This window comes from Empidonax traillii, unplaced genomic scaffold (genome assembly GCF_003031625.1).
Source record: "Empidonax traillii isolate 1590-97213 ecotype Southwest subspecies unplaced genomic scaffold, ASM303162v1 scaffold992:size1346157, whole genome shotgun sequence".
Lineage (NCBI taxonomy): Eukaryota > Metazoa > Chordata > Aves > Passeriformes > Tyrannidae > Empidonax > Empidonax traillii.
The window spans coordinates 950,917-968,777 of record NW_020956185.1 but is presented as its reverse complement, the minus strand read 5'-3'; the positions used below and the strand labels follow the sequence as shown (position 1 = coordinate 968,777).

Below are 17,861 nucleotides of genomic sequence, written 5' to 3'. Positions count from 1 at the left end.
GGTTGTTTGCAAGGGCAGGGGTGGCACTGATCCCCAAAATCCAGGTTCTGGGAGGGGCACAGGGCAGGACCAGCTGCAGCATCCCTTGGGGAGAGAGGGCTCATGGACCAGCAAGGGAATAATCACCTCCATAGCAGCCATGGGTCTACCAAGGGAATCTATTTACCCCTGCCAGGTGAGCACCTCATCCCTCGGAAGGGACCAAGCTGTGCTGAGGGCTGAAGGAACTTGCCCAGGGTCATCAGGGTTGTCTGTAGCAGAGAAGAGCAAAAACTTCTGTTGGCCTTTGAGTCACTGTCATTTTTGATTCATCTCATGGTTAAAAACCAGAGTTTGGTGCTGCTGGGTCAGGCCTTGGTGTCCAATCATCAGTGATTCTTATGCCTTTCTCTGGGGAGTTAAAAAGCTTTTAAATGCTTAAAAAATTCCCTTTGCAGGTTCTTCGATATGGCATTGACCTCCTTCCCAGCATCCCAGGATAACCCACACAGGTTCACCTCCACTTCAGGTGGACCAAGACCAGAACCAGCCTCATTTTCCCCTCCCTGCCTGATACTGAGGTGCAAATGCACAGAAGAGCCAAAAAGAAGAGGTTGAGCAGGGACTGCACACGGGCAAGTCACTGCTGTCATCAGGGCAGGGCCTTTAATTGCTGAGTCTCTTCTGCCTGTGCCCGAAGAGCTGATCCCAGGTGACTCCAACGGACAATGCCATTTAAATCAATTATCTCCCCACTTGGAGCCATCCAGCCTCTCCCTCCTTCACCGTGCAGCCACGAGCCCCATCATTTATTCATCCTCGGCTGCACTTAAACATCTGCTCCGCTGCCATTGGAGTTTGGCAGAGCATTAGCTTTAAAATTTCATGAAACGTAGTGCAGGTGGCAAAATCAGAAATTAGAGATTATAATCACGAGCTGGAGAGGCGGCCCCGGCTCCGTCGGCCCGGGAGGAGAGACGCCAGGAGCGCTCCTGGGATTTAAACCCCTCCGCTGAGCAAATCACAGGTTGTTTTTTTTTCCCATTTTCCCAAAGGCTGTGGGGATTTTTATATCCTCACTGCTCTGGGGTGGACGTTAAGTGGGGGGAACATCTCACACTCGCTGCTCCTCAGGTTTTGTCGCTCTGTGGTTGCTGCCACGGAATTCCTGTGGCTGGGGGGTTGTTTCTGAGGGGTGATGTGTCCCCAGGCCCTGCTTTCACCACAGAGCCATAACCCTCTAAACCACATCGGTCCTCCACAGCGGTTCCCCGTGTTTGTAGAAAATCAAGAGAGGCTTTGGAGAGAAAATATTTGCTTTAGCAATTCCTCTTTCATCCGTTAACCCAGTTCCCATCACTGGTGTGGAGCAGGGACAGAGGAGCAGGAGGGAGGGTGGGGGGCTGGCAGGGAAAAGGGGAGGTTGGATCTGTGCCTCAGGATCCGACACTGCTGATTCTGAACAGCTTTGTGATCCAGTGATTTCTGAGCCATCAGACATCTCGCCCCATAGAGGAGGAGAGAGGGCTCCTACTCCTCTTCCCAAACATAAAGAGGAAGACCAAAGGGATTATCCAGCGCTCGTGTGTGCTTTGATGCCTGGGAAGCTCCTGGAGTATGGGGGGTTTTAGATCTATTGAAGCACCTGGCAGATAACCAGGGGATGAAAGAGCCAGCGTGGGTTTGTCACATCAAACCCCTCCAATTCCCCTCTTTGACAAGGAAACTGGGCAAGTGGATGAGGAAGAGGCCGCAGATGGGACATATCCTCACTTTAGGAAGGTTTTAGGCCTTGTGTGACATTTTGGGAAGGAAAGCAGGCTGTTTGTGCTGGACACAGATCCCCCCTGTGCAGCACAGCTCACTGGAATGTTCTCTCCCGAGGGCCACCGCTGAGCCCCAGCCTTTGGCAGGGCTGTGAGGGGCTTCCCCCAACACCAGCATCCTATTTGATCCCCTGCCTTCAATCTCTCTGGAAAAGGATATTGTTCCAAGGAGAGGGACTGCTCAGTTCCCCAAATCCAGTGCCTGTGCAGCGGCAAGGATTTCCTCAGGCACCCCCAACCCTCACTGCTGAGTGGGGAGGCACCACCTGGTTCCCCAGGCTTTGGCACACTGGGGAACAACACACTGAGGTTTGGTACAGACATGATCCACATATTCAGACCCAAATTTAGGGAAAAGGATAGGAGTGAACAGGCACTGATGGGATTTTCAGGTTAAGGTTGAGGCCTCGAGGAGAGGAGGAAGGAAGGAGCCATCTACAGATTTGGGGCCTTGGTTTTATTGGTGTTTCTAGAAGGCAAGCAAGTGGGGGGAAGAAAAAGGGGGTGACTTTTAATGAGTTTTGTCTCCCCAGGTTGCACGAGGCTCCCATCAGGACCTGTCTTGTTCCCCACTTTAGCTTAGAGAGTTCATTCGTGTCCGAATTCCCCCAGGGAAAATTGAACTTTACACCGTAAGTGACACTTCTTAGCAACTTCTCCTCAAATGATTGGGGTCTACAAGGAAAGCAGGTCCCCTGTAAACACAGCACTGTCCCTTTGATCGAGTGATCCAGAACCGCCCTGGCTGTCCAAGCACAGCACTCAATCCAGGGCACTCTTCCCTTGGGAAAGTGGCTTCTCCTACCTGCAGAGGCAGGAGAGCAGCCCCGGGAATGGGGAACATTGCATCATTCCCATGGCAACAGCTGGGGAGGCTGCGGAAGGAGAATTATGACTTTGTTGCCCATTCTGGCATGAGGAAAAGCCGAGCTTTACGGGATTAGGCAGATCCCAGCTCAAACATCCAGGGTACCACTGGAGGGAATAATGAATAGTAATAGCAGGATACATGGGGTTTGATCCAAGGCTCTGGCCAAACAGTGGGAACAACCCACCTTGTTTAAGTTAGGGTGGTTTTCAGGCTGAGTGTGAACCCTGGGGGGGTTTCTGAGCTGGGACAGCAGCAGGACTGTGCCACCAATTCACTTCTTGGACACTTGGGAGGAATAAACTCGTCATTAAATATGAGGCCAAGAGTGATCAGAATCATCCAGAGTCTCCTGAACTAAAGTTCCCTTTACTCCGGGTACCTTCACGTCTCAGAAGAGCAGGAATACTTTGGTGGAGTGCACAGTCCTCACATGAGTATTTAATGAGGATATTGGGGTTAATGACTATTTTTGCAAGGGCTGCAGCAGCCAGGGTGCTGGGATAAGTCTCTGGCTGAGCCCAGGGCTGTGGCCAGGGGGCACAAACCCTGTCCTGCAGCAGCTCCCCCATCATCCTGCACCCTTGTCATCCCTCAGCCCATCCCATGAGAAGACCCTGCCATCGGACATGTGGGCGGGACCTCAGCACTGCTTGTCATGGTGGCTCTGCCTGATCTCCAGCTTTTTGGGAATGGCTGTTGCTCCCCTGCCGTGGTGTGTCCATGCCAGGGTTCCCCATGCTCACCCCTGGTATTTGCTCCGTGATCCATCCCCTGCTGGCCCTGTGGAGCCCATGTCTCAAAAACACCATCCTCTGCTTCAAAGGCTGGAGGAAATGGGGCACAAGCCCTTCCTTTTTCCCTTTCCTTTTCCTCTCTCATTGTAATCGAACAAGAATAAGGAAAGGTGTGGGAAGGGAGGTGAAGGAGGTGCTGCTCAACTGGGGTGCAGCATTTGCCCCAGGTGATTGCACACCCTGCAGATGTGCCTCCAACCCCAGCCCAGACAACTCTCCCCAACAGCTCCAAATCCCTGAGCACTGCCTGATTGCCTTCCCACAGGAGCCACCATCCCTGGACAAACCCTCCTCTGCTCCCGCCTCTCCCCTTCCCAGCATTTGTTATTTTAAGCCAGCCCCTCCGGGATTCCATTTCTGTGCAGAATGTGAGGATTTAGCCACACAGCCCATGTTAATGCTAATAGGATTATCATACAATCATGGAAGTGTTTAGGTTGGAAAGAGACCTCTAAGACCAAGGGGTCCAATTGTTCCCCCGGTGCTGCCAAGGCCACCTTTAGCCACGTCCCTAAGAGGGAGATTTGCACCAGGAAACTCCAAAGATTCCCTCCAGGTGCCTGATGCAGGACCAGTGAGGGATGGAGGTGCAGCAGCTTCAAACTCAGCCCCAACCCCTGGGATTAGGCAGAGGTTAATGGCTGATGTGTGTGTGTGTGTGTATTTTCCCCCGACACTGAGACATTGTCATTGTTTTAATGAGGATTTCGGAGCTTTTCCTTGAAAAGCCCATGGAGATGTTATTCCCTCCTGCTGCTGCTGAAAATAAGGAGTGAAAAACAACTCTCTGTGCTGAAAATATCCCCAAGTGGGACTCTGGGTGGGCCTCAGGGTGCTGGGCATCTTTGGGACCTTGGGGCCAAGGTGAGGGTAAAGCATCCAGCGGTGCCATTTCCTTTTCACATGGAAAAATAACTCCATTAGGAATGAGTGCAACTCTGAACCAACTTTCTCACCTGGAGACTCTGGGGGTGCTGTAGGGCTTTCAGTGCCTGTGGTGGCTGTGCCCCTTCGCTCCCAGTGCAGGCGGGGGGGGGGGGGGGTGGTTTTGGATGCTCAGTGGCTACTGGAAATCTCCTTAACTCTGAGCCAGGATTTCACCTCGGGCACCTGAGCATCCCTGTCCCTGTGTCTGGTGCTGGCAGGAGCGTGGAGGAGCAGACACATCCCCTCCACCAAGGAATCCCAGTGTCGGTGTGCTGGCAGGAGCTCCCGTCCACCTGAGGGACGCGAGCAAGGGATGGAGATTTCCTGCTGATGCAGCTGTTTCCTATGGAAATGCGGACTGGCCGAGCGGGTGCCTTCGGGATTTCTTATTAGGGTTTTCCTGTGTTAATCCTACACCAGGAGAGAAGTCACTGCCTGGAGTTGTACACGCAGCCAGGGGTTTGTTCCCAGGGATTTTCCCAAGGCGAGCACGGCTCAGGCACTGCCCCCAGCCCAACACCCCTCGGTGGGTCACCGCAGCCCCATCCCGCAGCACAGATGGTCCCGTAATTGCTGTTTGCTTTCCCGTCCTGGGTTTCTGGGCCATGTGTTTTGTGTTGAGATCCCTCCAGCCCCCCTGGTTTTGTGAATCACACTCCATAAAATAATGGCTACCTTGGGAAGGCGAGGCAGGACGTTTATCCTTCCTGTGCACGGGAGTTCGTCACTGTCTGCCAGGACCGGCTCATAATGCAGAGTCCTCGCTCTTAATCCCGATTTTGCAATACACTGAAGCACATCCACATCCACCACACCTACATCCACCTCCATCTGTGACACTCAGGGATGTTCTTAACTCTTACTCCTGTGGTTTTCTGCTTTAACTAATCCAGTCTCACTTCCTGTCTGTCCTGGTCCCCACCAAGCTCTTCCCATTGTCCCTCTGTTTTTCCCTCCATCAATAAATTATATATATGTTCCTCACTAAAGCACTTTAAAAGTGTAAAGGTGAGAGATGAAATAAGAAGTGCAACACAGCAATCCCCTTTCTCTTGTTGAACTTCCCTGGCACTGCTGCTTCACAGACAATATCTTTGGATATAAACAGTGTCAAGTTCTCTAAAACTAAAATACATTAAAATAAATGATAAACTAAACCTTTGTAGCAGCACCAGCACTAAAAGCCTGCAGATGATTCCCTGAGACAGAAATACAGTAATCCAGGTAGATAATGAGATCCTGTGTGACACCTCCGTGCTGGCAGAGCCCTCTCCTCCAACCCGAATCCCTCCTTCCGAAGGGAAAGGGGGAATATTCCACCCGGCTAAAAACGAGCAAGCGCTGATGTTTAAACAGAAATCTCGGAGGAAGTCGTCTGTGTAACCACAGCTGGTTTGCTGCAGACCTGAACACTCACAGCCAATTTGCTTTTTTGGTGTAATGGAATTCCAAGGCAGTCCATGGAGCTCCACCAGGGATTCATTCGGCCTTCTGCAGTTACCAGGTCAGGCCTGGAAGGGGGAAGGAAAGGAGGGACCCACCAAAACCCATCTCTTTGCCACCAGAGCCAGTGCAGCACCAGCAGCTTTTCTGTGGAGGCTGGTTTGGATTTGGGGATGCTCCTTGGTGGAGGAGATGCTTGGAAAAGGTGGGAATCCCACGGGATGCAGCTGAGATGTGCCAAAATAAAGACCTTTTACCCCAGCCCTGTCCTCATAGCCAGAGAGGGGCCACACGAAGCCCCATCCTCAGGGATCCAGGGGTGGGTTTATCCCCCAAAAGCGACCAGAGGCTGTTTGGGAAGGTGGACCCTGCCATCCTCCCCCTCCCACATGTGCCAAGCTCTTCCCTGCAGCCAAGTCCTTCCCCAGGGCTGGCTCGGGAACCGGTCGGAGCAGGATTCTCCACACTGCTGCTTTTAGTGTGTGAGCTTGCTCAGACTGAGGCTGTTCCTTAAGCTCTCCATCTCTCCCATGGAATGGGAGCTCTCCATCAGTTTGGGGGTGTGCAGGAAGCTCCAGTGTTGCACTCCCAGGGATGCACTGCCTCCCCACTTTGGCTAAAACCGCACGGACATGGGAGCTCCAGGTGGCCTTTCCCTGTCCTCGCAGCTCTGCCAGGGGATTTTTCCTCTTCTCGGATTTTCTGTGACTTTTTAAAACTCACCACAGTTGCTCCCGAAGGTCAGAGAGCTCTGAGTGTGCTCTGGGATGTGCAGAGCAAACACCTCTTCTCCCAGCCCGACCCACAGTGAGGAGCTGGGGCTCTTCCCCATTCTCCCGTGGGACAGATTCAGCCTTTACTCCTGAAACTCAGTCAGGAAATGCAAAGATCCTTTTCCCCATTTTCCCTGCACTGATGGTGAAATCCTCTTTCCCCTTCCTTTAGCACTGGCTCAGCTGTATGTGTCTCTCCCACTTCAATATTTGTGGGGGTGATGGGGGCTATGAGGGACAATCCCTTAATCCCTGCTGGTTCCCGGCCCAGCTCCCCCCACAACCCCTTTTCCCAACAGGTACCTCAGCAAGTTGCTGCCACAGCCCAAATTGTGAGGTGGGGACACAGATCCCTGTGGTGCTGCTGCTCAGGCAGTCCACAGCTCTGGATGTTGTCCCTTTCCCAAAAAACAGGTCAAGGTTTGGGGATCGTGTCGGGGCTTTGGTGTTTGTTCTTCCCACTCAACGAGGGGAGGAAAAGCCCGACGGGCGCGGCACTGCCAGGCTGGAGCCTGGAACACACAGCCATATTGTTCTGGAATCAGCAATTAGTTTCCCATTTTTCTCCCTCATCCCTCCGAGAAAGGGACGAGGAAAGGCCCCACTTCAGAATAAATTAGTTTCTCAAAAGAGAGGGAGCTCTGCAGATGGCTGCCTTGTGCTCCTCCCAGCTTGTGCAGCTCTGGAGCACAAGGTGCCCCATCCTCAACCTGCCCGTGCTCCAGATGTTCTCCCATTCCAAACACCTGGAACAGGGGAGGTGGCCTCACCTCCACCTCCTTTCCCCAAAAAGCAGCTGCTAAATAATATTTATTGTTGAACTTCAGCATGAATTTTGCCCAAGTGTTTCCCTCTGGAATACTGTGGCTTTATCGCTGAAGATGGGGGGTGGATTTAGAACTCCAGAATTCCCAGATTTTTCTTTTTCCTGCTCCAGATGTCACTCTGTTTAGCAATGGGAGTCCAAGGGGTAGACTCTGGAAGTCACTTGAACACTTCTAATAACTGGAGGGAGTGTGCTCTGTGTTACACCAGAATGGAGCTCGCTCTGGTCTTGGCAGTGCTGTGGTTTCCCTCCCGTTCCTGTGGCTCAGAGTAGAGGGGAGAACTCCCATAAAATATAATTTTTAGGGAGCACTTTGGCAGCAATACAAGCTGCCTCTGATTTTCAGGTGGGGAGCAGCTCTGGTCTGAGGAGAGACAACACCTGTGCTTGTGCAGCAGCTCTTGGCGATGCCCAACTGCCTTAAATGGAGCCTGGAAAAGTCTCATCCAAAGGCAGCATTTCTGAAGGGAAGCAGTGAAATGGGGCAATCACAGAATATCCTGAGGTGGAAGGGACCCACAAGGATCATCCAAGTCCAACTCCCACGCAGTATCAGGGTGTTTTAAAGGAGAGTTGCCCTACTGCACCTTGAGGGCTTCCAGGGGTGTAGCTATTAAGGATATTTATTTTTTCCTGCTGCTTCACCAGTGACTGGTATTTCTCTGGGGAATCAGTATCTCCAAATAGCTGAATTTTTCCTTAGTCTTTCCCTGTGTAACATCTGGATCCTGCAAAAATCATACCATGCTCTGTTTGCAAGATCCTGATGGACCGAGGACCACCAGAAGAAGGCAGGAAGTATTTCAGCTCCCTGGGTTTCCTGCAGTTTAGTTGGATTTCAAGCAGACCCTCGGGGTCCCACCCTCGCTGTGTGTGCATTTAGCTCCTGGTGTTCCGTAGGTTGCTTGTTCCATGTGCCAGTTCCTCCTTGGAGCTTTCCCAGGTTTAAAAGCAATGGGACAAGCTGGGCACTGGAACAGGCTCCCCACGGCAGTGGTCACAGCCTGAGCTCAGGACAAGTTTGGACAAGGCTCTCAGGGACATGGTGGGATGCTGGGGCTGTCCTGTGCAGGACCAGGAGTGGGACTCGTGATCCAGCTCAGGAGACTCCACGACCCCATGGAAAAACCCCGTTCTACAACTGACGGAGGGGCTTCAGTGGTGCTGTGGTGCTGCCAAAGACAGGTACTAAATAACTTCTGAGGCTTTTCGAGTTTCCTTTAGGGTTTTAAATCCGGTTTTGAGGAGAATATGGAAATTTCCAGATGTTCTGGTTGGGAAGAAGACACGACCGCTGCCATATCACACCTCCTGGGGAGACCACGGAGACCACGGACACGTCCCGGTGGGGACGGGCTCTGTGGGGAACCTCTGGGACACCAGAGAACTCCCTGTTGGCCTTTTCCCCCCTCAACCGGAATGGAGGGGCGGGTCACGGGGCCGCTCGGGGGCAGCCACAGCCACGGGGAGCCCGCGGCCTTTCCAGTGCCCATCCCCGGGTGGGAGTGATGGGCGCCGGGCCACCCGTGCCTCGTGCCTCTCCTCCCCGGCAGCTTCCCGCGGGGCTCCCGCCGAACCCCCGGGACTCCCGACTTTCCCGGAGTTTGGATGCGGGGACTCGGTTTAAGCGCGGCAGCCCCCGGGATGCTCCGGGCACACCCGGGAGGGGCGAGGGCGTCCCGGGTGCAGGATGGGGGGGTCTCTGACAGCGTCCCGTCCCGCGAGGGACCCGCGGCCACCGGGGGCTCCCCGGGTGCGCGGCTATCCCGGTGTTCCCGGTGATCCCGAACCCCGCACGGGGGGCGCGGGCTGAGGGGCTCGGGGGGGGGGGGGGGGGGCGGGGGGGGGGGGGGGGGGGGGGGGGGGGGGGGGGCGGGGGGGGGGGCGGGGCGGGGGCGGGCGCGGCGCTGATTGGGCGGTGGCGGCGCGGGGCGGTGGCGCTGATTGGGCGGCGCGGCGGGGCGAGCGGCGGGCGGCGCGCGGCGATTGGCTGCGGACGAGGAAGCAGGAAGGAGGCCGGAGGCGCTCGCGGCTTGCGGGGAGTTCGCGGCGGCGGCGGCGGCGCCCCCGGTCCCTCCTCCGCCCTCTCCTCCGCCCCCTCCTCCGCCCCTCCCGGCCCCTCCGCCGCCCGCTCCGGCCTCCGCCCGCCCGCTCCGCGACGCCCCGCGGCCAGGGGCGGGCGGCGGCGGCGCCTCGTCCCCATCCCGCAGCCGAGGAGGCGGCGGCGCTGACGCAGCAGCGGCGCGGAGCCCGGGACTCGCCGCGCTCCCGCCGCTGGATTTCTCCCCCCGGGGCCTGCGGCAGCTTCCCGGTGAGTCCCCACGCGGCGCCGCGTCGTCCCTCCGCCCCCGGGAACTCTGCCGGGCCGGGAGCAGGTGCCGCCGCCGCCGCCCCGGGGTTTGGGGGGGGGGGGGGGGAGGCGCGGGGCCACCGGGAACTTCCCTCGGCGGCGGCGGGGAGGGAACGCCAGGAGGGCACCGCGGGCTCGGGCCGGGCCGGCGTTACCCCGCGCGGTCCCGCCGGTGCGAGGCCGGAGCGGACCCGCCGAGCCCCGCGGGTCCCCCGCCCCGGGCGCTCGGGGAGCACAAAGGCGGCGGGGGGGGGACCCCGGGACTTGCGGGGTTTGTGGCCCCCGGGGGCTGCTCGCCCCGGCATTGCCGGTGCGGGGCCGGTTCCCGGGAGAGCCGCCGCTGCCCGCGGCCCCGCCGGTGTTGGGGCAGAGCTGGCGCTGCCCGGCCGGGAGTTGGCACAGGACGGCCCGGCCGGGTCGGGGTTTTGGGGGGTCCCCGCGGCCGGGCGGGGCCGTGAGCCCCGCGGCGGGGTGGCTGCTGGTAGAGCGGGTGCGTCCGTCGAGTTCCCGGTGGTTTCCCGAGGTGATGCGGCGTGAGCCCCGTGTCCCTGTCGGGCAGGTGCCACCGAGCCTCTCCGGGGCTCAGCGGAGCAGATTTCGTTTCCATCGCGGTTTTCCCCACTTGCCGTGCGTTCTCCGTGGCCCTGGACACCTCTCCTTTCCTGCCGGCAGCCCCAGTGGCCGAGGGCTTGTTTCCTCTTCTCCTTTTGTGTAGCGGTGGCTCCTAATGGAGGCAGCTCCGTTGGCTCCCTCTTTTCCAGCTGCTTCTACGAGGCGCAGGAGCCAGCACATGTGACTGGGCAGAGCTCGGGAAGACGAGCAAGTGCTCCCTGGGCTCCGCTCGGAGCCAACCCCGGCACAGGGACCCCCACCCCCGGCACGGGGAGCGGCAGGGACCCCTCTGTTCCCCGGGAGCAGCCGTGAAAACTTAAAAAAATACGAGAGCGCTCGGGAGCTGTTCTGTTCGCCTCTCCCCCTCCCCTCTCTCTTTCCACGAAATGCTTATCTGAGGGAGGTTGTGGCTGTGTTTTGTTTTAAGGAATCCAGCTGCCCCTCGTGCTCCGTCTGAAGTCATCATTGTGAGGAGCGGGCGAACCTCAAAGCGAGAGGCTCTGCCGGGCTTTGGCTCGCCCGGTTAATTGATCTGCCCATCAGTTTGCCACAATTAGCGAGCGCTTGCTCCACGCCGAGGGGATCTCTGATGTTCGGGGGGGGGCCAGGAGGCTGGTTTGAAGGCTTCCAGCCCTCGTGGTTGCGGGAAGGAGTGCCACGAGCTGCGTGATAGACTGATGCTTTTGAAATCTTAATGTGATTTAAATACCAGCACGCCGCTGATCGCTTTAGCAGAGATATCCTGCTCACATATTCATCCCGAGCCATCCTTCACGTTTGGCATGTCCTGCCTACCTGAATCCTTCCCCAGCTTCAGCTGGAACTGTCTAAATATTTGCTGGCGATAGGAAACCGTGTGTTAGGCTGGTTTACCAGGACATTTTGGATTCAAACATTGATTTCTGTTTGTTTTCCTCATGAATTCAGTGCAGCATTTCCAAGGGAGCTTTCCAGCTGCTCTTCTGGAGCAGAGCAGGGAAGTGTAGCATCGCCGATAGGTGTAAAACCAGCTGGGAAACAGCAAACCTGCGAGGGAAAATGATTCCCTCAACTTTGGGAGAGTGCATCCTTTCCAGATGCTCTGTTTGCTGGGTGTTGATGGTGACAGTTGCACAGGACAGTAAAATGCCACTTAGAAATGTGGGTTTTGGGAGGAAAGCAGTCGCAACCTTGGGTCTTGCAGCAGAAATGTTATTTTGGAGGTCGCTGAGGTTTCTCATCCAACTCAACAGTTTGGTTTAATGTCTGTGCTCTGTCCTCCTTGCCAGTCATGCCCATCACCTTTCTGTCTCCACTCTGGCAGCCTTAGTGTTTGTTTGTGTTTTTAACCAATGTCACAGAACCACAGGACTGTTAGGGCTGGAAGGGCTCTCTGGAGGTCATCCCCATCTAGAGCAGGGGACACAGGAATGCGTCCAGGTGGGTTCGGGATGTCTCCAGGGAGGGAGACTCCACAACCTCCCTGGGAGCTGTTCCAGTGCTCTGCCACCCTCCATGGAAAACTCTTCCTCCTGTTGAGGTGGAACTTGTTGTGTCTGAGGTTTTTGCAGGTTGATTTTGTGTGCTGTGATGGTGTGTCACTCGGGGGCTCCGTGGTACATGTGTGCTGGTCCAACCTGGGGAGATCCGATCTAGGGAGCGCCTGGCTGGGATTTGGGGGAAATCCACCCTCAAGCAAATGCTTTCCTAATGCTGCTGCAGCACGGAAAATAAGCCCTTAGCAGCAAAGCTGTCCAAAGTAAACAATTGAAAAATAATTAGGAATGGGAGGCAAAGGCACGTTTGCTGCTTGGCATCGCGTTCAGATCGCAGGGAAATGAGGGAATGACGATACCTGGCACTGCGAAAACAAGAGGGTGTGCCCAGATGTGCAAATATCACATCCACAAGGAGCTGTGTGGGGCTTTTTTTTTTACCCCATCTCCCAGTTGGTTGTCCCCATTTGGACATCAGAAGGAATTTCTTCACGAAAAGGGTTGTCAGGCAGAGGGAGGGGCTGCCCAGGGTGGTGGTGGAGTCCCCATTCCTGGAACGACTGGACGTGGCAGTCAGTGCTCTGGGCTGGGTGACAAGATGGGGATGGGTCACGGGTTGGACTTGGTCTTGGAATGTCTTTTCCGACCTGAATGATTCTGGGATCTCAATTAACCACGTCCAAACACCCCACGGAAGCAGGGGCAGAACAAGCCTGGCTGGTCATGCCCGACCAGCTGAACCAATTAAGTCACAACTCTCATGTTATTAATAATAAACAAGCAGCGGTTCAGATAACTGGGAAATAAATTTAAAAAAAAATAATAAAAAAAAAGGTAAACACCCCAAAGAAACCCTAAACCTAAAATAGTTCCAGACATAAGCTGTGGGCTGGCAGGGGCCGGGGTGGCTGGTGTGTGACAGCGAGGGACATGTGGTGGTCCCAGGGGATTGTCCCCCATCCAGAGGGCTCTGATTTGCTCTCCTGCTTCACCTCTCTGTGTATTTACATTCCTGCTTCCAGCAGCTCAGAGGGGAGCTGCCGGTTATATTCCCAGCTTCACATTTGGGCTGTCTTCAGCTATTTCTCCCAATGGAAAGGCTGGAAAACGTTGCAGCTTCTGGATGCAAACTGTGTTTGAAGGGAGGGGGTGTTTTGTGGAGGGTGCTCGGGAATTGTGCTCTGTGTTTCAGCACAAGGACTGGAGGCTTTGGGTCCTTCAGCAGTGCTCTCTGTCCGGCATGGCAGCTCCTCTTCCATTCACACCAGAGACGTGGATTGTAATGGCAAAAAATATTAAAATTCATGGCCAGATTGTTGCTCTGAGTGCATGAATTATCTCCAACAAGACCATCACGGTTTAACCCTCTTTTGCACTTGTACTGGCACCTGGTATTCTTTAAATATGGAAAACACACTTAAATGTAATACTACTGGTTTTATTTCTTAAAAGACAGAAGGAAATGAGATTGTGTGGGACAATGCCACAGGCCTTTGTCCAGTTACTGCCCAGATTTGCTGTTTTAGCACGAAGCTTTTTTATAAATAAAGTAGAGTCACAGTGATAGTGCATGGGAATAGAAAACCCCTTCCATTAGAAGAACAGGACACTGGAAAACTTCATCTGGCCATAAAGTAAAATGAGGGACTGGTGTTCTTAAAGAGAGGAACCCAAGGATGTCATTAGGAAAAATAACTATAAATCCGATTTAAAACCAGTACATTTGGAGTTTAGTTGATCTGTTCCATGTTATTTTTTCTCTTGCCGTGTGGGTGAAATCCTTGTAAAATCAGGGTATGGAGAGCTGGTGGGGTGTAAGAAGTGCAGTCAGCTGAGGGAACCAAACCTGAACCTCGTTGTAAAAGCTCTGGATCTCTCAGTACTATCCTCTGGAAGTTATACAGTTGTAGTTTGAGTTAAATGACGGTGGAAGCCCCTCAGTGGGGACAGCAGATCTGCTCTGCTTCTGGAGAAAAGCAGCTGAAAAGGAGGAAAAAGCAGCCTGTTTTCCCTTTCCTCAACCAGTTATCTGTGGACATCGAATATATTGTAGACATGCTCCATACAGGGTGGGGGGTTATTAACCCCACATGGGTCAGAAATAACACCAGGGACACTCCTGATTTTGCCTGGTTTCTGAGCAGTGCTTTGGGCAGTGCTGAGCTCTTGGGGACAGGGAAGGACACGAGTGTTTCCTCAAATTAAAAAAACGTGGGAATGAGCCGTGTAACAGCCCATGAGTCCGGTGGCACCGGGCAGTCCCCCTGGGATTCCAGCTGAGTGTGCAGCTAAATAAACACCTATTCCCTGGGAGGGATGTGTGTCAGCTCCCCTGGAGCACCGTGTGCTCGGGGCCGGAGCGCTGCGCGTTTTTCCCACGTGGCACGGCCGGGAATGCTGCTTTTATCACCTTTCTATGAAAGCCCTGCCTGAGATTATAGGTGGATACGTGGTCGGGTCTTGTCGAGGGCTGCTTGGAAACGTTAGGTTTGTGTGCCATTTGAAACTCCCAGTGCCTTTGGGGCCGCCCAGGAATTTGGGGGGTGTTTGCTGTCACATGTGCGCAGGCACCGTGACAGGAGCCTGACGGATCAGCCGGGTGCCAGAGTGTTGGGACCCGTGTGCCTTGTGTGTCTCCTTGCCCTTTCCAGAGGAGGGTGGTGCAGCCCAGGTGGGATTTTCCTGCTGCTGTATTCCCTGGGCGCCGTCCTGCTGGGGGTGGAAGCGCTCTGGGAAGCGGCACGTGGCGCAGGTGGGATTTGTGTTAAACGTGGCGTGCTCAAGGATAAGATGCTGCCGCCGGGTGCTGCATTCCTCGTGTCCCAGTTCTCCTGAACAAAGGTGTGACTGAAGGCAGGGATGATTTTTTAGGTTCCCCCCCTTTGTGAGGCACATCCCAGGAGCGCTCGCTGGCACCCATTGTTCTTCCAGCAGTTTGTCTCATGCTGGGCTTTGAAACTCTGCAGCTCAGCAGCCTGGGGTTTTTTTATTTATTTTTTTTTTTTTTTTAATGAAAGATCTTGGCTTTTAGCAACTGCCTGTATCTCGATATTTCAAATTATTTATGATGCTCTTAGGGACAAAAAGCAGGCGTTTTCCTCGCATTGATTGGAATAAAACCCCTTGGCTGGCAGCTGATTTTTTTCAGCGTCTGGATTATCATCCTTGAAATAAAACCCCAGTGCTGGGGGAAGCATCGAGATCCCAGGCATTGCTTCCTCCCTGCACCGTGCCTGGCCTTCTATTGTTCCTGCCTGTGGCCTGTGGGAAGCTCGGGAAATCGGGAGCTTCGGCTGCCTTCCCGCAGCACGGCTTTATCCGCCGCTCGGCTTCATTGTGTCTCCCGGCGCCTGCGGAATACCTGGAACAGGCTTCCATTGGCAGCGGGGAAGGGAAACGGGGAGTCCCAGGGATGGGAGGAAAAGGGGGTTGAGTTGAGCTCCGGGGGCTGGAGGGAGTGTGGCCGAGTGGCCGCGGAGCAGGCGGATGCTGCCGGGCCTGGGAGCAGCCTCACATTCCCAAGCCTTGGATCCTCGCTGGAGAAATTTGTTAACCAGCATAGCCCTCCGAAAGGACCAGGATCCACATCCCTGGAATAACTTTGGGATGCTTGCTGTGTTAGGGCAGTGAGTGGGTTGAGTGCATTGTCACTGGTTTAGGGTAGGGAATTCCTTTAAAAAAAAAAAACAGGATTTGAGCAAGGGTGGAGAGGAGACGTCTGTGGAGGGAGGATGGAGGGCACCTGGGAGCAGTGAGGAACAAGCTGCAATAATCACATATTGATAAATGTGGAAGGTTTGGAAGGAGGATGAAAGTGGGAAGGGCTGGCTCACGGAGGGAACTAGTGGGGCAGCAGGAGGTTTATTTTTAATTAAGAGAAAACCCCTCAAAAACAGAGACAAGAGGCATGTTTGGGTTCGTTCCTTTGTTCAGCTCGGCCAAAATCAGTGGAGGGATTCAAGGCTGGAGGTGGCTCAGAATAAGGAGGTGCAGAGCTCTCTCCAAGGTGAGCAGGAATTGCAGAGGAAAAGGATTTGGCAGCTCCAATCACTTGTAGACAGAGAAGAAGGAGGTTTTCCTTAAATGCTGGCTAAATGCGACGTGACAGGGCAGGTACGGAAATCCTGACTTGGACAGGTAAATCCCAAACTGGGAATTCCTTAGATTTCAGCAGATTGCACGAACAACAGAAGTGAACCAGGTGTTTTGGGGATTTATTCCTTAGAAGTCGCCTGGTAACCCCAACTCTCTGGCCAATCCCTAATTCCTGGGGCTGGCACTTGCAATAACCAAGCACCTGGTGAGGGGGAATGTGCAGTAACTGCTGGCTGCCCCCCTCGTCCCCTGTGAGAGCCCTGTCATCCCATCTTTCCCTTTCTTAGGTGCTGAATTTCATCAAAGATCTCTAGGAATGTAGCTATTTGGGATTTCTCATCCTCCCTGTGTTTTGGTTGGAAAGAGGTGAATCCTTTCCAGTGCTGTGAGACAGACGATGGGGTTGGGAAAGCACTGTTTAGCCAGCCTTCCAAAAAAAAAGAAAAAGCCATTTCCATTTCTTCCCATACAGTGGGAGAGGAGCCAGGGGATAATTCCCACTTGGGAATAAATGACCAGCTTTGCTGGAGGTGCAGTCCTTGCACCTCTGGGGCTGTAAAGGTGCCAGAGGTACAAACCCTGCCCCTCTCGGGGCCCGTGGGGCAGCACCAGTGATCAGGGATGACTTCAGCCCAGGGATGAAGTTAGGGAAGCGAGTGGCTTAATTCCAGTGTGGATGGAGCATCGCTGCCTGTGCTCAGCCCACGTGTGATCTGCAGCAGTTCTGCTGCCTGAAACCACTAATGAGCTTAAGAACTTCCCTGTTTTCTCAGTGCTTAACAAAAATTAAATCCTTCCCTCCCGACACAACTCGTCGCGTGCTCGGCCGGTGCTTTCAGGCGGAACAATGGCTGGGCACTGACCTTCCTGAGGTGCCTCCTCGGAGCTCCTGCTGAATAATTAGGGGATCCTTAACCTTCCCACCAGCTTTAGGGGGTAGGTTTTGCGTGGATAACGTGAGGTATCCCGAGACTCGGCCTCGAATTTCAGGCTGTTCCAAACTCCATCTGTCCACTAAGTGAATGTCAATCCAATTTAAGCTTGCACACGTTTCCAAGGAAACCGTGGGAGGCGGTGGGAAGAAGTGGATCGTGGAGGGGCAAGGGGGGAAAGCACAGCAGCAGCACTTTGACTTTTCACTGCTTAAATATGATTAAAGCCCAGTTTGCTGTAATAACCCTACGCAGAGCAGGGTTCTATGGAGGCCTCGAGGGTCAGATGGTTCCTCTTGGAGCAGCCGCTGTTGTGCATAAGTGAAAAACATTAAAATAAAAAAAAAAAAAAAGGAAAGTGGTTTCAGGTGCTGCCCCCGAGGTCTCAGTCCAGCTCATAGAGCTTTGCACTCTCCCACTTAGATCACAGAATCCCAGAATCACTGAGGTTGGAGAGGCCCTCCCAGACCATCAAGCCCACCCTGTGTCCCATCCCCACCTTGCCACCCAGCCCAGAGTGCCACGTCCATTTGTTACTTGGACACCTCCAGGGGTGGGGACTCCACCACCTCCCTGGGCAGCCCCTCCCAATGCTTAAAATCATGGGTTTGGGCAGTGAGGTCCTAATTTTCTGCGTGTCAGGGTGGAAAACTCATGGAGCTGTGTGAAAACTTGTGCAGTCCGTCAGCTGAACGAAGCAAGCTGTGAATGGACCCAAAGGAGTCTTTATGTGCATATAAAGAAGTGTTGGGGTAAATTTAAGATCAGACTTAGTGCTTGGTTTCTGTTCAGAAGAAACGAGGATTTCCCCCCGTATTTACAGGGATTCACCTTTAATTGAGGGTTTAAATCCTGCAGAAGGTAGGACTGTAAGTCTGCCTGGCTTTCCAGAGAGAAGTGTATTTCTACCTGTTAATACAACTGTTAAATAAAGTGTTTGTCTTGGTTATTGAAATGA

At 54.2% G+C, this 17,861-nt stretch overlaps 1 protein-coding gene across 1 annotated transcript in view; it reads left to right on the top strand.

The window, feature by feature from the left end:
- The first annotated feature begins 9,536 nt into the window (after positions 1-9,536).
- Positions 9,537-17,861, top strand: part of BAHD1 (bromo adjacent homology domain containing 1) — a 28,159-nt gene continuing 19,834 nt past the window's right edge. The window contains exon 1 of the mRNA XM_027903724.1: positions 9,537-9,750. The gene's annotated coding sequence lies outside the window, so the exon portion shown is untranslated. The remainder of the gene's footprint in view (positions 9,751-17,861) is intronic.